Source organism: Thermobia domestica, chromosome 1 (assembly GCF_964235325.1).
Source record: "Thermobia domestica chromosome 1, izTheDome1.hap1.1, whole genome shotgun sequence".
Classification (NCBI taxonomy): domain Eukaryota; kingdom Metazoa; phylum Arthropoda; class Insecta; order Zygentoma; family Lepismatidae; genus Thermobia; species Thermobia domestica.
In genome coordinates, this window is record NC_137454.1 from 42,898,539 (window position 1) to 42,915,593 (window position 17,055).

The window sequence follows — 17,055 nt, forward strand, 5'->3', positions numbered from 1 at the left end:
GGTGGTAATAAGTATTTTACAGTAGTGATTAAATAAGAACATTTAGAGGAAGTTTCAGTTGAAAATTATTGGTATGGAGTATTAGTGGCGTGTCCGATATATATATATATATATATTCTTCGCTCTAGAGTATTTTGTAATGCGCTTCTAATTAATATTTAACTGTGGTGTATTAAGTTTCATAAGGTAATAATCTATACAAGTCTTAAATTTCAATCAATTTTTAGACCTCTAAAAAGGGAGTTTTGATATTCAGTAACAATTATGTTCAGCTTTATATTCAGAGAGAGAGAGAGAGAGAGAGAGAGAGAGAGAGAGAGAGAGAGAGAGAGAGAGAGAGAGAGAGAGAGAGAGAGAGAGAGAGAGAGAGAGAGAGAGAGAGAGAGAGAGAGAGAGAGAGAGGAGAGAGAGAGAGAGAGAGAGAGAGAGAGGAGAGAGAGAGAGAGAGAGAGAGAGAGAGAGAGAGAGAGAGAGAGAGAGAGGAGAGAGAGAGAGAGAGAGAGAGAGAGAGAGAGAGAGAGAGAAACTTAATTTCTATTTTTACTTGCATCAGGTTTAACTAGCAGAACAAGGTTTTCTCAAACCACAATATCTAGCTTTTAAGCGCGTAGCATACACTTGTATCACAATGAACAAATCAGTTATAATTGATAGTATATCGATAACGCTGGTTTAATATTAATTGAAAACTTGAGACAAAAATGTTTTAAGGTTTTCTTTTATTCCTGTAACACAGGATATTTATTACTGAAGTTAAGTTTTGATGATGAATGATGCATCGTATTTAAATGTTATATTATGTTTAAATATTTGGATACAAATTATTATTGTCAAAGGAACATGGTCCAAAATCACATTTTACTAGTCTGGCGTTGAGCTAGAGAAGCAACGATATGCAACGAAATTACAGAACATAAGTAATTGTTCTATTCGGGATGTACTCAGACTGCAACAAGGATTTATCTAACTATAAAACTAATTTGAATTGCATTATTGGTACACAAACATATTTAATTCAGTTATTGCGTGGTTTCCTTGTCTATGCTACGCTATTACATTTAATAACTACCCTTTCTTCGTTCAGTATTTTACAAATCTTGAAAACGAACTACTTTCATTATTACTACTACTACTACTATTATTATTACTAGGATATGCAGATTGTAAAATGGTGTCCGATTTCCTGGAGAATCGAGCTGTGAACTATTCCAGTGAGAAAAGTTTTCAAAAAAAAGTAATATATATATATCGACACGTCACTATTCTCTTATAGTATTAATGTGATGTGAATTACTGTAAAATGCGTGTTTGTTAATGTGGAACCGCAGTTAATTAGTGTTTCAAGAACTACATAAATTCAGTTCAGATAAAAGATGGGTATTAATCTGATCAGAGTAATTTTAACCCTGAAATTGTCGTACTGGTAAAACCAGATAAAGCAACAGTGATCAGAGCTTCTTCGCTAAAGTTCGAACGAACAAAGGCAATACAATGCAAAGCGCACATTTTTGATTTGAAAACACTTAAAATAAATAAATAAATAAAAAAAGCTGTCGTTTTACAACAATATTTCAACTGCTGAGAACGAGCACTTATTTTCTGAGCCAATACTAGGAGAGGGAAAAAAAGGTTCGAATTATTTTACTTGTTAAATTAAAAAATCAGTATGTAGAAATTTAGAACTTCTTTTGTTTGTGTGTAAATGTAAAAATAAAGTTATTCCTGCATCAGTACTAATTAACTTCTGTAATTAAATGTTTTATTACTGATAAATTAATATGCAAGCGTTTACACATCGAAAATATTTATTATACTATTAGGTAAACAGAAAAGACGTTTTCCATTCTGCTTACATATTCACTGTAAAGCACTATAACGTGCGGCCATTTTAGTTATCGCAAAAAGCGATTATTGTAAACCAATAAGGCGTCTTGTCAAATGTAAATGTGTTTCTAGTTGATCATGTGATGATCACATTCAAAAAACCCAACTGTGCTTGAGTAACTCTGTTAATTGGTAAATATATTTGTGCATTATGAAACACTTGCAACAATGATTAGATCTCAGCAGTTGAAATATTGCTACGAAACCACATTAAGATAAGTTTAAATTATTGTTATACAGGGTGTCTACTGGTCATGAAAGTCATGAAAAGGTCATATATTTTGCGTAGTGGTCATGAAAGTCATGAAAAAGTCCTATATTTACCCAACTGGTCATGAAAATCTGAAATCTCAGAGTATATTTTTATACTTCATACTTTTATACCTCGTACTGCATGTACTGAAACAGTTGTATCAGGTCAGTAATTGTGAGAATTTTCCCCACCAGTTAGTGCTGGCTAACTGGTACTTTACTGTCTTCCTTAAGATTCACAATAAGTGATATTTAAGACTAGCAACCCGCATAGTTCCGATGCACCACTGATGGTAAGGGTTTAGTATTACTAATGGTAAATTTTTATCGCCATGGTCATGAAAATTTGAACAAAAAGGTCATGAAAAGTCATGAAAAAAGTCATGAATTTACTTTCTGGTATTCCAGTAGACACCCTGTTATAGACCGAAAGGTATTTAAAATTGATAAATCTTGGTGATTAACCCTTATTAATATTACTTTTTATTTTTTTTTGTCTTGGAGAAGTATTTTAAACTTATGATAAAAGCTCCAATCCTATGCATAACTTAAGGATTTTGTTTTTTTTTTTCTGGAAGACTAACAATATGTCAATATGCCATTAATGGGAGTATAGTATATTATTATTTATCACTATCTAAACAAAATCTAGAAAGGATATTTTTTTCATTTGTGAATATATATAATATGGAAAGATCAGCTTTGTCACGTATACGATATAGTTAAAGGGACAGGATCAACCAATACAATTTACCGAAATTTGATTGCTCAGACACAGCTGAATGTTTGTGTCCCGCTATCTGTTTTACCGTATACCCCAAGCTCTTTGTATTATTTCGCCAACTTTCAAAGGAATCCACACAGAAGGCCAATAACGGTTATCTTACACGCATTTCTTTGGAAATATATAGTTGTGAGTTATTATCAGCGATGATTAGTTGTAAGTAATTATGTTAATATTACGGAAAAGATTGTTTACCTATTGGCCCATCGTCTTCATTTTGTGCTGAGGTAGTTTCGGTGGATGCTTCCATCTTCTTCGACCAGCGAATCTTCGTGCAAATATTATTCACATCCCTAATTGGTAAATCGCTTTTTTCATTTCAGGTGGAATTCCGGTTGCTATCCTGCTGAATGCGAAAACTTTGTACTATTCAAGATAAGGAAACCGTTCCGATTGTATCACATTCAGCAAGATACAATCGGAATTCACAACTGATGTTAAGAAACCAACTTATGAACTAAGAATGTGACACGAAGATTCGCTGATCGAAGAAGGTGGTCACATCCTCGGAAACTGTCTCGGTGTAAAATAAGGATGGTGACTTTTTTTTCCCCTAACAATATGCATGCATCAGTTATGCACTGAGACTACACTAATATTCATCCCAAAGCATCCTGTATACTTGTTACCGAGTTCTGTTTTTGTATTGAAAATGTGTCCATTGCGTTGTAATACTAAATGAAAAGAACCACACACTCACGAAGTTTAAACACCCTCTACAAATGTTCACCAATATGTGCCCCTTTGGTGACACGACACGTCCAGACGATACTCGACGTCTTTTCTGGCTTTCCCTCGATTTTCGACAGGTACTAACCTCGTACTGCCACGACCCGATTGAAAAGATTTGTAGTCCTTTTCATATATATTTCATGTGTGTACGTGTAATCCTTTTGAAAACACAGCCTTTTTTTAAAACGAATGAATCATTTATGCTAACCCTGTATAAAGCGAATGTTACATGACTCTTGAGGATTTTGCTTTTTAGTGAAAGAGGTTCCATATTAACAATGTAATTTAAAATAGAGGTATTGTTATTATAGATTTTTCAGTAATTCACGATTGGTGGTTATAACTAAACTTCACTTTCAAGGTACCTCCAATGTCCAGGACACAAAGAGCTTACTAATTAATGTCGTTGGTTTAACCTTTAAAAAAAAATTACTGTCCAACAATGACAGCTAAAGATTATTAAAATATTAAAATTCAAAAGAACAACCTCATAGGTATATCAAAAATTTATATATATATATAATTATTTATTTAGATTACAAGTAAACAAAGTTCCTCTTAAAAGAGGCTGTTGGTAGCGGACCATAGTTTGCTTCCAACCTTGTAGTATCGTGTTCTACTGTTCGTATAATCTATTTCTGATGTTAGAATTTGTATAATAAGAGTAAATGGTACGTAGTTCCTTCAAGATTTTTTTTTATATATATAAAAGAGAAGAATATTTGTCACTAAATAATAATATACAAATAAATGTATATTTACTGTACGTTTAATTTTTATTCCAGTAATAATATTACGCAATATAGTGTTTTTCTATAGATGTAGGTTTCTTGGAAAAGAAAGGTGTAAATGCGTGGAGTGTTAATTATACAGAATACACTACATTGGATGTAGTATGCCCTTTAGTTTAGTAGTGTTTTTTAGCTTGGAAACTTGTCCTATGTCTTTGCATGAATGTTTTGTAATTCTTGTGATGAGTGTAATACTTTTTTCCCCCCTTTTTTAAATATTGTTTATTCTCTTATGATACTCAGGGAAGTGTAGACGTGTTTACTGCATATTATATTCATATAACGTGCCCATAGCTGGAATTGATATCTAAAAGTCTATATGTATGTACAGTAACCATAGTAATGAGTAGGCTATAGAAACCATGCAGTTCCTCTTTTTGTAGTTTCATAACGAGTTCGGCCAATTTTAATTCAGTTATCTATTGACGTAGAACTATACAATGTTGTAAAGTGTATTCCAAGCGGTCAGTTCGTTCCAGACAACGATAAAGGAACATGAAAGGCACGTGTACTCAGTTTTGCTAGCGATTGTATCAGTCATCAGAGAAGATAAGCGTGCGGATCAATGATAAAACTTTGAAATAGTTTAATTAAATTTGTATACTATGCAGGGCCGCATTTCTGCGCTCCTAGGCACTTTTGCCTTTGCCCCTTCCACAACAAATCAATCGCCTCCTCTTCCCTTCTTCTCCATCCATTTGTTCGCAAATTAATTGAAGCGCCGTGGAAACCATGCCTGGCAGAGAAAGAAAAATGTGGTGTGTCGTTATTGCGTAATTCGGGACGCTTCTATGGTAATATAGAAGACCGTTTGTATTTATTACTGCATAGATTCGAAATGAACGGCTCTTCTATCGAACTTTAAGATACTTGCTTCATTTTGCTTAGTCTTTCAAAATTTTTAACTAAAAAGATATATAAATAAAATTTCGCGCCCTTAAAAAAAATTGCGCTCTAGGCACGGGCCCAGTCAGCCTAATGGGAAATACAGTCCTAATACTATGATGTGAAAACAGTATTTTATATGTGACTAATTTTTTTAAAGGAAAGACCCTTTGATACTTAATAAAATCTTACTGAGTAACATAGTTCTGTAATTAAAGAAAAAAGAGAAAACCGTTTTTTAACTATGTATGTCCACGATTGTATGTCCAAGTAATTTGTTGGGTGGTATTAAGTTATGTAATTTTTACGTAGACTCGCACCATAATCTGTAACTACTGTTCGCAAATTTATCAGACGGACTACGATCCAAAGTGAAATTTTATTATTTTTTTTTTAAACTCCAGCTATTTGCATGACTTTCCATGAAATTTAATGCCCGACAACTGTAACATAAACTGTATCCATAGATTTTTGGTTATAAGAGCAATTTTTGATGCGACGTCTCTGTACAAAATAACTCATTTAAATATAAAAGTACTTTTTTTTTTTTTATTTATTTATACAAATGAATAAGAAGATATTAACGTAGAAATCCAAGATGAAATAGTTCGAAACTCGCATGAAAGGGACACATTTTTGTAAAATTTCCATGTTGCATATTCAACAGTATATTTAATGGTATTCAGTACAAACGGTATCTTCGTTTCCTTTCTTTCAATTTTAGCCCCTATGTTTTTCAAAATTACTTTATACATAATAAATTTACTACTTCTTAAATTAAATTTATTAAATATTAACATTATAGATAGAAAACATTGATTTCTCCAAGTAACTAATTTCAAGAAATCAAAAGAAAATATCCCCATTTAAATCCATGGGCTAAAAAATCAAGTGGCGCGGGTATTCAACAACGTTAAAGTTTTACACCTTGCTTTATATAAATGTGCTTTATATAAATATAAATGTGGGCTTTTTCAGTTTTCTACATTACCATAGACTTTGGAATCTAAATTCTAGTTTTATTAATTAATTAATTTATTTTTTTGACTATCCATAGCTGATTTTGATTATCCATAGCATTCGTAATGTCTTTGATTATGGCTGTCTATAGCATATCTAAAGTTTGATCGATTTATTTTGAGTTCTCATCCGTATAGTGGCGTTTACTTTCCACAGTAGTTCTGGATTCCATTATCGCCTGTGTTCTTGTGGGTGTTTACTGAAACTTTTCAAATTCATTCCGATGAATTTTATCCATTAATGCAGCAATGATATATAGGTGTATCTTTTGCTACAAGACTTTACACGTAATTTTAAATGTTAGATTACTTTAAATCCAAATGCAGCAGCTCTTCTAAGAATGTATTTCATATTTCATGGAGCTTATATTGTCGTTTACTGCAATGCGGTTCCTGTCTGTGGCAGTTAACTTTGTAAACAACTTTCTAAAGTAGTAGTTAACACTGTCCACATTTAGTGGTTCCTTTTTGTACTGTCCTTTGAACAATCTTTCAAAGAAGTCAACTAGGAAAGGAAATTTCTGTCAATTTATATTAAATTTTATCAAAGGCTCTTGAAAGTACAAATGCTATTTCAGACCTACGTTGAAAACTAAGTTTGGATGTGCAAGGGAGAACAAAGGATGAGATAAAACGTGTATATAACTCTTTTAGCCAGAGTGAGCCGAAACCTAAAATTGTACAACGAAATTTGACATAGGAAAAAATAAATAAATAAAAAAAAATTCCTAAAAATTGGTTTCCGTTAAAGTTTTTACTCCAAATTTAGAGGGGAAAAAAAATTCTAAGTTGATACATCGTAATCTTTGCAGTAATATTCTGTTGATTTTCTTTTATTTTTTTAAACAAAAACTTTCTTAATTGCACGGTAAAACAAAATATTGCCAGGTGGACAACAAGAGCATGTAAGACTCAATCTCGGTTACGACGCTGCAAGTAGTTCAAAGTCAGGAAAGGGCTTAATAGATACAATTCCATCATATACATGTTTAATTGTAAAAAGCCATGCACTTTCAGCTATGGGCACTGAAAGAAATACAGCAGATGATATGTGTTTACCTTTGTGGTGTAAGTGTTCTTATGAGTTGTGTTAATCAAAAGACTGACATTTTTTAATCAGGGATTTAAACAAGACTGACTGACCATTGTTTGTGTACTATCATAATAGTATTCTATATGTATTTAATATTTTCGCGACAAAATATTTTCTGAACAAAGTTACCAAGATTTAAAAAAAAGTCTGCAGGTGCGGACACATTACATTTACATTGAGAAATGTATAATTGTTTATTCCAGTAAAATATCAAAGGCACTATTTGCTTTATTGTTTTCGGGGTGAAACCAGTTTGAAGTTTTTTTTTTTTTTTTTTTTTAAAAAAAAGAGCAGCAAATTACATTTTGGTGTGGAATTACTAATAAAAAAAAAAAAGTTTTGATCACTTAATCACATTTGTGCATTTCATACTCAAAGAAAGAAAGAAAAGAGAATGTAATCTTGTTGTAGGTTCTAAACCCGTCACTAAAAAACGTTGATCAAATAAAAATATTAAAAAACAAGGATCATATGATGATTTTACTGTAAATATTTGCTGCTACTGTACTGAAAAGAAAATGAAAGAAAAATGTAAACGAATTGTGCAATTTGATGTGAAATAAAAATGTTCTTTTGTGAATGAATCTGTGTTTTTGAATTTACAGCAACACTAAAGCCTTTCTATTTCAAGTGTACCCCTGCTAGCGCTGCTGTCGATGTGTTTTCCCGTACCTCCTTCGAGAGAGGAAGGACAAGTTGCTCTGGCGGAGCTCTTGTTGGATACGAAAGCGTTGCTACAATGAATTATTTCACGGACTCCGCTGTGCACTGTCTTGTGAGCCATTCTAAGTAGCCTACGATCTTCACTCGTCAAGACCAAACGGCTGAATAACAAATTGGCAACACAGCCGAGGTCATTAACTACTTTTCCCTAAACAAAGGTAAGAGCCCTGCGGGGATGAAGCCGAAGTACGTTTCACATATTTTCCGAGGCACACTTGAAATAGAAAGGCTATAATTTATTTTGAATGAACCTATTTATCAATAGCATAGCGTAGTTTTGTATTTAGCGGGATATATTACATCTAATGTATTATTCGTAATATTCTGCGTGACGCATTTTGTTGATTCAAGGGAAGTGGCGCTTTTACAGCTGCCATTGACGTTACGCCCTTGTTGTTATTTTATTAAATGAACTTGTTGATCCCACCAACCCTTCTGCTCGCTGGAAGATAGGTTAAAATCGTGCTGAATTAAAAGTTTAGATTATTTATTTATTTATTTATTTTTAGTTTGCTCAAGTAACTTGCAGTTACACAAAATATTAATGCTCATGTACAGGGTGTTTCAGAAGAACACCGACAACGTTTGGGAAGTGATTCCTGACACCAAGATAAAACAAAACGTATGGACCAACCTGGGTGCACAAATGCTTCCTTTCGAAGTTACAGGCTGCCGAAAACTTGAAAAAATGAACTTTAAAGGTCCATAGCTCCAATACTATGGGATCTACCGTAGTCGGGTCAAGACTTCACTTAGGAACTAGTAAGTGCCCTATCCAAATATGCATGTTTCAGAATCCTGTGCTACTTCTGCAACAATTTTTATAGAGGTAGTTGATGAGAACTTCAAATTATATACCCGTACCCGAACTATGTAAGTTCCTAAGTGAAGTCTTGACTACGGTAGGTCCATAGTATTGGAGCTATGGACTTTTCAAATTCATTTTTTCACGTTTTCGGCAGCCTATAACTCCGAAAGGAAACATTTGTGCACCCAGGTTGGTCTATACTTTTTGTCTTATCTTGGTGTCAGGAATCACCTCCCAAGCGTTGTCGGTGTTGTTTCGAAACACCCTGTATAAACATGGTTACAATCAGTTAATGGCAGTATATGCTTCATGTGGGTTGGCGGTAGAGTATGTTAAATTATGCTGTCTTAACGGTAAACGGTAACATCTGTAGTTTATATACCATGTTCATGTTGCTTAGTTAATATATTGGGCTTGACATGGAATAAATACGAGGGATGTTCAGAAAGTAAGGTTACAACGTCTGCAATGAAACTGTATATATTATTTCATACAACCATTACAGCCAGCATTAAGTTATTTTTCGACATAGTCTCCATATCAATTGAGTCACTTGTCGCATCATGGGATGAATTCCTCGTGGTAAAAAATCCTGTTCTTGCGTGTTCAGCTACGTTGTCACGAAGTGTTTCACCTACTCTGAAGCGAAGCGATGGCCTTCTGCTTCAATAGCGGGAGCAGGTATAAGTCGCTTGAAGCGAGATTCGGGGGCTGTAGGCAGGGTGGTCGATGATATCCTAGCGTAACTACTTCAACAGGGTGGTAGTCTTCTGGGCTCGGCCACTGCGCTTCTCGTCGGTGACGTTTTCACTGTCAGCCGCAAACTTTCGACATCATTCTCCGGCAAGCTGACGAACACATTAGTCTCTCCGTAAACCTCTACCAGCTGCCGTTGAAATGTTTCGCCTACGGAAATCTAATAACTCAGCGGACTTCTTTGCGAGACCAGTTTTTGAAATGAGTCGCTATTTGTTTACTTAGAACTACCGCCGTAGGTGGCTGAAACTGCACAATTGTCAACTCTATGTATTAAAGTACCACACACTCCTCTATAACAGACAAAAAAAAAAAAAAAAAAGTCCTGAAATAGCCTTAGTTAGTGATTCTCCCTCGTACTTGGGGATTTTATATAAGTAATTGCAACCTTGTTTGCATTTAATAGGCCCTTATCTACGAAACAAAGTACGTTCTTGCTCAGCATAATCACTATCCATTTTTAAATAAAGGTAGGCAGGCAGCAAACGTAGCGGAACGGCGGTTGTTAACCATTAGGAATAAGCGTTACTCACAGACAGATGTTTCTGTATTACAAATAGATATATGTAAATAAAGGATAGATAAGTAAATGTATCAAGGATTGCCTTAAGTCGAAGGATTAACGTGTCCAATACATTATCTCCTGCAACGAATCAGTTTGTATAGTTTCTCTAATATTTTCCATTCCAGCTCCTTAATTTCTAGTCCCATACACAGACATGGTGAAACTTTCCCTTTTGTGGCATGAAGGACCTTCATATTGTCAGACATTGCGTTATTATTTGAAATAGCCCATGCCTCACGTAACAACCCCAGCAGTGCCTTGTTTTTAGGTTTTGAGGCATATGTTGTATGTTCCTGTTCAATCTGTTTTATAACATTCTATCCGGGCTCTGGCTTGCGGTTTTGTTCGAGTTAGTTTTGGGCCCGTTTTCACTGTGATGGATCCCCCTATCCTTCATCAAAGATGGCGTGGGTCGATAAAAACGACCCACCACGAACCACTTTCACCTACTGTGACCTACGGACCCATCATCATCAACTCTGACCCATGATCCACGCCCTCTACTCTACTGAGAGAGTAATAAAAGAAGACTGAAATTCTCACCAATCGGAGCTTAAATTTCTACCACTGCCTTCTACATGCGTCCGCTCCCTCTACCTGCCTGCTCAATCAGCCAAAAAATGCGTGTTCCTTTCATCACGAATTCGCCACTAGATGGCAGGTTCTACCATGGCATCCTACCGTTTGACAGTCAATCCTGTAGCGTTGCAGTTTGACATTTGTACGTATACAATACATGTTAATAGAAAGAATGTAAAGAAATCTAAATGGTTTGCGTAAAGGATATAATATGCGGTAGTCATTGAAAAAATAAAATGTAATTATACAGGGTGGCTCAAAAGTAGGTATACGCCTACACCCCTGCATCGATCAGGTATATCATTCTAGCTTATAGGTTTATTTGCTTCGGCTGTTCCGAGCTTAAGATATAAGTACAAAGACATTAAGAATAAATAATAAAGAAACTAAGTCTACCTTATGGATAGCAATAAGAAATGATATAAAAAGCAATGGGTTGATCAGTAAGTTACTGTATACCTACTTTTGGGCCACCCTATATATAATAAGGAAGTTTAAACCCGAACACTAGTCATTACTAATACAAATGTTAAACACAAATAATTGTACCTTTTCTAATACACTTTCCAGACTTTGGGCTATCGCAAACCACACCACAACATGTAATATAGATTGTTGTTATTCTAAGCTAAATTGTATTTGGTCTAGGAATTAATTCGTGCGGTTGGTACGCACACATTGAAGCTGTAGTACAAACACAAAATACATAAATACCTTAAGAAAAATATTGTCCATCGCTAGCCAGCACTTTCGCCCATCTGTCAGGCAATGTACGGATTCCGTGGCGAAAGAAGTCCTCATCCTTGGAAGCGATCCAGTCAGAGACCCATGTTTCGATATCTTCTGAAGAAATAAACCGCTGTCCAATCAAATCGTTGTTCATGCAATCGAACAAGTAGTAGTCCGAAGGAGCAACGTCTGGTGAATACGGCGGGTGGGGTAAAACTTCCCATCCGACATTTTCTAAATAGGTTTTGACCGGTTTTGCGACATGTGGGCGAGCGTTATCATGTTGAACAATAAGTTTATCATGTCTGTTCTCCCATTCTGGTCGTGTTCTGGCCAGAGCTTGCTTCAAACGCATTAATTGTCGTCGATAACGTTCTCCATTCATAGTTTCACCCGGTTGCAGCAGCTCATAGTACACCACACCTTTCATATCCCACCATATGCACAGCATAACCTTTGCACAGTGAATATCTCGTTTTGGTTGTGATGGACCTGGTTCACCTGGTTTCACCCAGGCCTTTTTTCGTTTAGGGTTCTCGTAATGGATCCACTTCTCATCACCCGTAATAATTCGATGCAGAAACCCCTTTCTGCTCTGTCGTTGAAGCAGCAATTCGCAAATGGTTTTTCGTCTTTCAACGTCTCTGTCTTTCAATTCATGTGGAACCCAATGTGACATCTTTTGAATCATTCCCATGGCTTTCAAGCGTTTGGAGACTGTTGTTTGATCAACGCCTAATGCTGCTGCAAGTTGTTCCTGCGTTTGACACGAATCCTGCTCGAGCAATGCTGTCAATTCTTCGTCTTAAAATTTTTTTGGCTGTCCAGCTCGCTCTTGGTCTGCCAAGCCGAAATCATCACTTCTAAACCGTGCAAACCACTTCTGACACGTTCGCTCAGCTAGAGCATGGTCACCATACACTTCCACCAAAATACGATGACTTTCAGTCGCACTTTTCTGCATGTTAAAGTAATGCAGCAGGACACCCCGCAAAAACACTTTATCAGGCACAAATTGCGCCATGTTCACTTAACTACAAACTGGTGTTGTTGACGCTTTAATCCACTGCCCTATACTACGAACGATACGCGATGACAGGGGTTTGCAACACATGTGTGGATACACGGAACTGTGGGACGCTCCGTTCGTTGCGCCATCTCTTGTCCACCCGCACGAATTAATTCCTAGACCAAATACATTGTTTAATATTAAATTTAGTGTTGCCCACGATACGAAAGAGCAACTGTCTATGAGAAACGAGATGACAAAGCTGTCTCACAATATAGCAATAGCTTCTTATGATGATCTCGAGAGCAACAATATCCAAAATATACAAGTGAGTATCGTTTCAGACAGTGAAACTACAGTAGACTTCCAAGCTATGCAAATTGAATACTATATTGAAGACATGGAGTACATTCTTGGGACTGAATCGATTACTGAGAAACCTTTCGCAAAATCTCTTACCGGTTTTGCTGTATGAAAATCAACATTGAAACTGGACGTAGTACTGAATTTCTTCAACTTCCAGTCAGGGGCGGGGGGGGGGGCGATCGCATCCCCCCAGAAGAGCAATCTTTCTTACTTTATACATATATAAATAAAGCCCATCCCAAAGTTTGGAGCCCTTAAAAGTAGCAGTATGACAACCCACCGCCCCCCCCCAGAAGTCGGTCTTGGATCTGCCCCTGCTTCCAGTTTTACTAATATAGGGGTGCACATGGGTTATTTCCCTGAGACCATGAATCAATTTCCGAAAACAGTTTGTGGCTAGCTATCACCGTTTTGAGTTATAAGCTTTACTGTTGAAACCGGAAGTGGTCGATTTCAACCAATTCCGGCTTAAGCAGAAGGTAGTCCAAGGAGATGGAAGATATTCCTGGGACACTGAATCGATCCCGGAAAACTGCATGTCGATAGCTCTTGCCGTTTTTGCTCTGATACCTGTCAACCGAAGGACATAGCCGTTCTAAAAGACTGCCAACACTTATATTATAGTTTGGAAGTCTAATACTGGAGATCTTTTTCATTTTATAACTCCTCGCCAATATACCTCATTGTTCAACTCATCAACTGTGGAGTATACAGTTAGTTTATTGACTTAGAGAGTCAATATGCAACTGCCAAAGGCTTGAGAAAAAAACGGAAAATCTAGTATCCCTCATGTATACCCCTATTAATTTTCTTACATAGTTCATTATCGGTCGGTATTTCATGAAATAACGCTCCATTGTATTCCAACTTGCCTTTTCTTGCTTTGCAGAATAATACCCAACAATATAAGACCATTTTCTTTTCTAAACTATTGGAAAAGTGTGGTCATTCCTATGCAAACCATAAAGATTTACTCAGAAAAAATGAGCAGTACGTGCTGCACTCTAGCGTCGAAATTAGAAAACAAGCGTTCACGCGGGAGGCAATGGTTTTTGAAAAGAATGAACAGCCAGGTAAGTGAATCGAGAAGGCGGTGATTTCTACGGTCAATCGCTCAAGCACTGCTCTGTTACAATAACGGTGGATCTGACTTTTACGAAATAAAATGATAAAGTGTTTGTCACGGGCCAAATTACGATTAATTCAATTATCATATATATTTTCTTGTTGAATTAAAGATACTTTCCAGTGGAAAAAAAGGATGAAATTTGGAAGTCCCAAATCATGGGAAAAGTAGATCAACGTAAAGGAAACTAAAATTTTCCATATAATTAAGCGTACCGTACAAACTTGAAATTTCCATGTAATTAAGCTTACAGTACAAATTTTATGTCTGTTTTTCACACAACTTGATGGCTTGATTTCCTTGTGCTCTGAATACTCCATATAGTAAACACAAGCTTCAGCAATTATAACAGAAAGCAGTGGATATATAATGCGAAGCACTGTATTTTTTGTTTCTCAACTAACATCGATCATTTTCGATTATTTTTACAAATCAACCTACTACCAATTTCCCATATATAGAAAGTCCCTCCCCCCATAAAAGATAATTTTAAAAAAAATGCTGGTACACATTATTTTTAATAAAGAGTTAAGGGTCTTCACTACAGCGAAACTAACTACCGCTAATTTTAGAGTTTTTCTGTAACATCTTCAAACCAAATAAAAATATTCGAAAAGCAGAAATGTAGTAAACTAGACAATACGATTTTGCATATGATACCTTTATCACAATTCACCAATCTGCTTCTGGTATGCCACTATTTACAGAACCAGCAAAAAATGCTAAATCTAACTGCAGTTGCAAATCGAAAGCAGATAGGTGAGTTGTGATAACGGTACCACATGCAAAATAATATTGTGCAGTGCACTACGTTTCTACTTTTCGAATACTTCTGTTTTGAAAATATTACAGAAAAATAAAATTAGCGGTAGTTTAATTTCGCTGTAGTGAAGACCCTTAATATACTGAATTTCAGCTCCCTAAGTTGAACGGTTTCGCAAAAACTCAAGACTCCCACTATTTCTTTAAGATATGTTTTATAATGAAAGCGATATGATAACGTCCCAGTTTAGATTAAGGCCTAACTATGTACCAAAAGTAATTTTCTTTGGCTTTACAATTTGGCCGTGATGATTACGCGCACACAGTTACATTCATTTGTTATATGATGATCATATATTACAAGTGATTCAAAAATGTATTTTTCTAGTAGTTACCTCCTCTAAAAACTCTCGGGCTGTGTGTCTCAAAAACCAAGTCATAAGTTCTATTGCTATTATTACAATTACAAATAACAATATCCAAAAGAGCCTGAAGATCTTTTCTCACTTAAGACATATTCATCTAAGCAGGGGCGGATTCAGGGGGGGGGGGCGATCGCCCCCCCCAGAAGAGGAAAACTTTCTTATTTTATACATATAAATAAAACCCATTCCAAAGTTTGGTGCCCTTGAAAGTAGCAGTATGACAACCCACCGCCCCCCCCCCCAGAAGTCGGTCCTGGATCCGCCCCTGCATCTAAGGTAAGTAAATAGAAACAAATGGAAAAGGAAGAAAAATTGAGGCCTTGAGAGTAAAGCGTAGACAAATTCACTAGTGTTCAGAAGATGCTGCCTACAATGCACTGACCCCACAAGTTGTCGCTAAAATCTAATTGCCACATAGCACATCTGATAAGAGGATCATGAGAAATGAACATGAGCAAAATTTAAAGTGCTATTGACTAGAAGGATAGGAGCTACTGGACTTCAAAATTTGAATATTTAAAGAATTATATCATGGAATTATGTACGTTTAAAGTAAATATCTTGAAAACCGTCAAAGCAATCAAAACAAAAATTGCACAATATAATGAGAACAAAATGTCCTATCGGAAACCATAAACAGTGTTGCCATAGGTGAAGCAGTGTCGCCAACTCAGCATAAAAATATTTTGTTTGAAATAGCATCATATACAAGTGTGCACAGTTTTAAAATGCACAATTATCACTAAACATAACAGTGAAGTGTAGTGGTACAGTGTTGCACAGTATTGGAGCTACGAGTACTGAAAATGTACAATGAAGAAGTCTGATATGTGGCAACAGACGGTAATAAAGGAATATGGGTCTCATACTATGAATTTACTTCAAATGCATAACACAGATAGTATAACATAGCAAAATATCAGCAGTGTCTCAAAATATTGATGCATTTGAAAAACGAAATTGAATGATGTCATTTTTACGTCTTGTATCAGCTCCGAAGCTGTATGAGTGCAAAGTGGGATCCGAATCACTATGAAAGAGAAAGATAACAATGAAATGTAAGTTGAAAAGTACAACAAAAACAAAAACATGTCCGAGGCGGGATTGGAACCCCGATGTCTAATATGTCGGTTGTCTAGCCTTCTAGACCACACCACTATCCGGTCCGACTAAAAACGAAATGAAGGTAGTAACAAAATAATTATATTTCCAATGTGAATATGGTAATATTACAGTGTACAAACATAATCATATGGTATGTATGAGAGGAACTAAAAGAATATGTCACTTAACATTAAAGACACCAACCAGGAAAATACTCTTCCAAATATTGATAAGATAACCTGGAGAACCAGTTTACAGAATTAGAAAACATGTTTCTTTCCTCGCGTGTATCATTTTGTTTTCGCGAGTTGTCTGCTTATTCATCGGGGCTACAGAAGTATATTGCAAAATCCTCACTTTTTTCTAATGTATTCCTTTATTACCCTTTGTTCCTACTAGAGACCTGCACGGGCCGGGCCCAGCCCGCGGGCCGACTCTGTTATTTCTTTGGGCTGGGCCGGGCTTGGGCGGGCCGACACTGTTATTTCTTTGGGCCGGGCCGGGCTTGGGCTGGACGACAGTGATTTCTCTTCAGGTCGGGCCGGGCTGGGGCCGATCAATTGCAATTCTTTAATAATTATTGACTTTCGTTAAACGATAATTGGAATAAAGCCAAACGTTGAAGAAGTATGTCCGTGAAAAATGTTACAAAGAATGCAATAG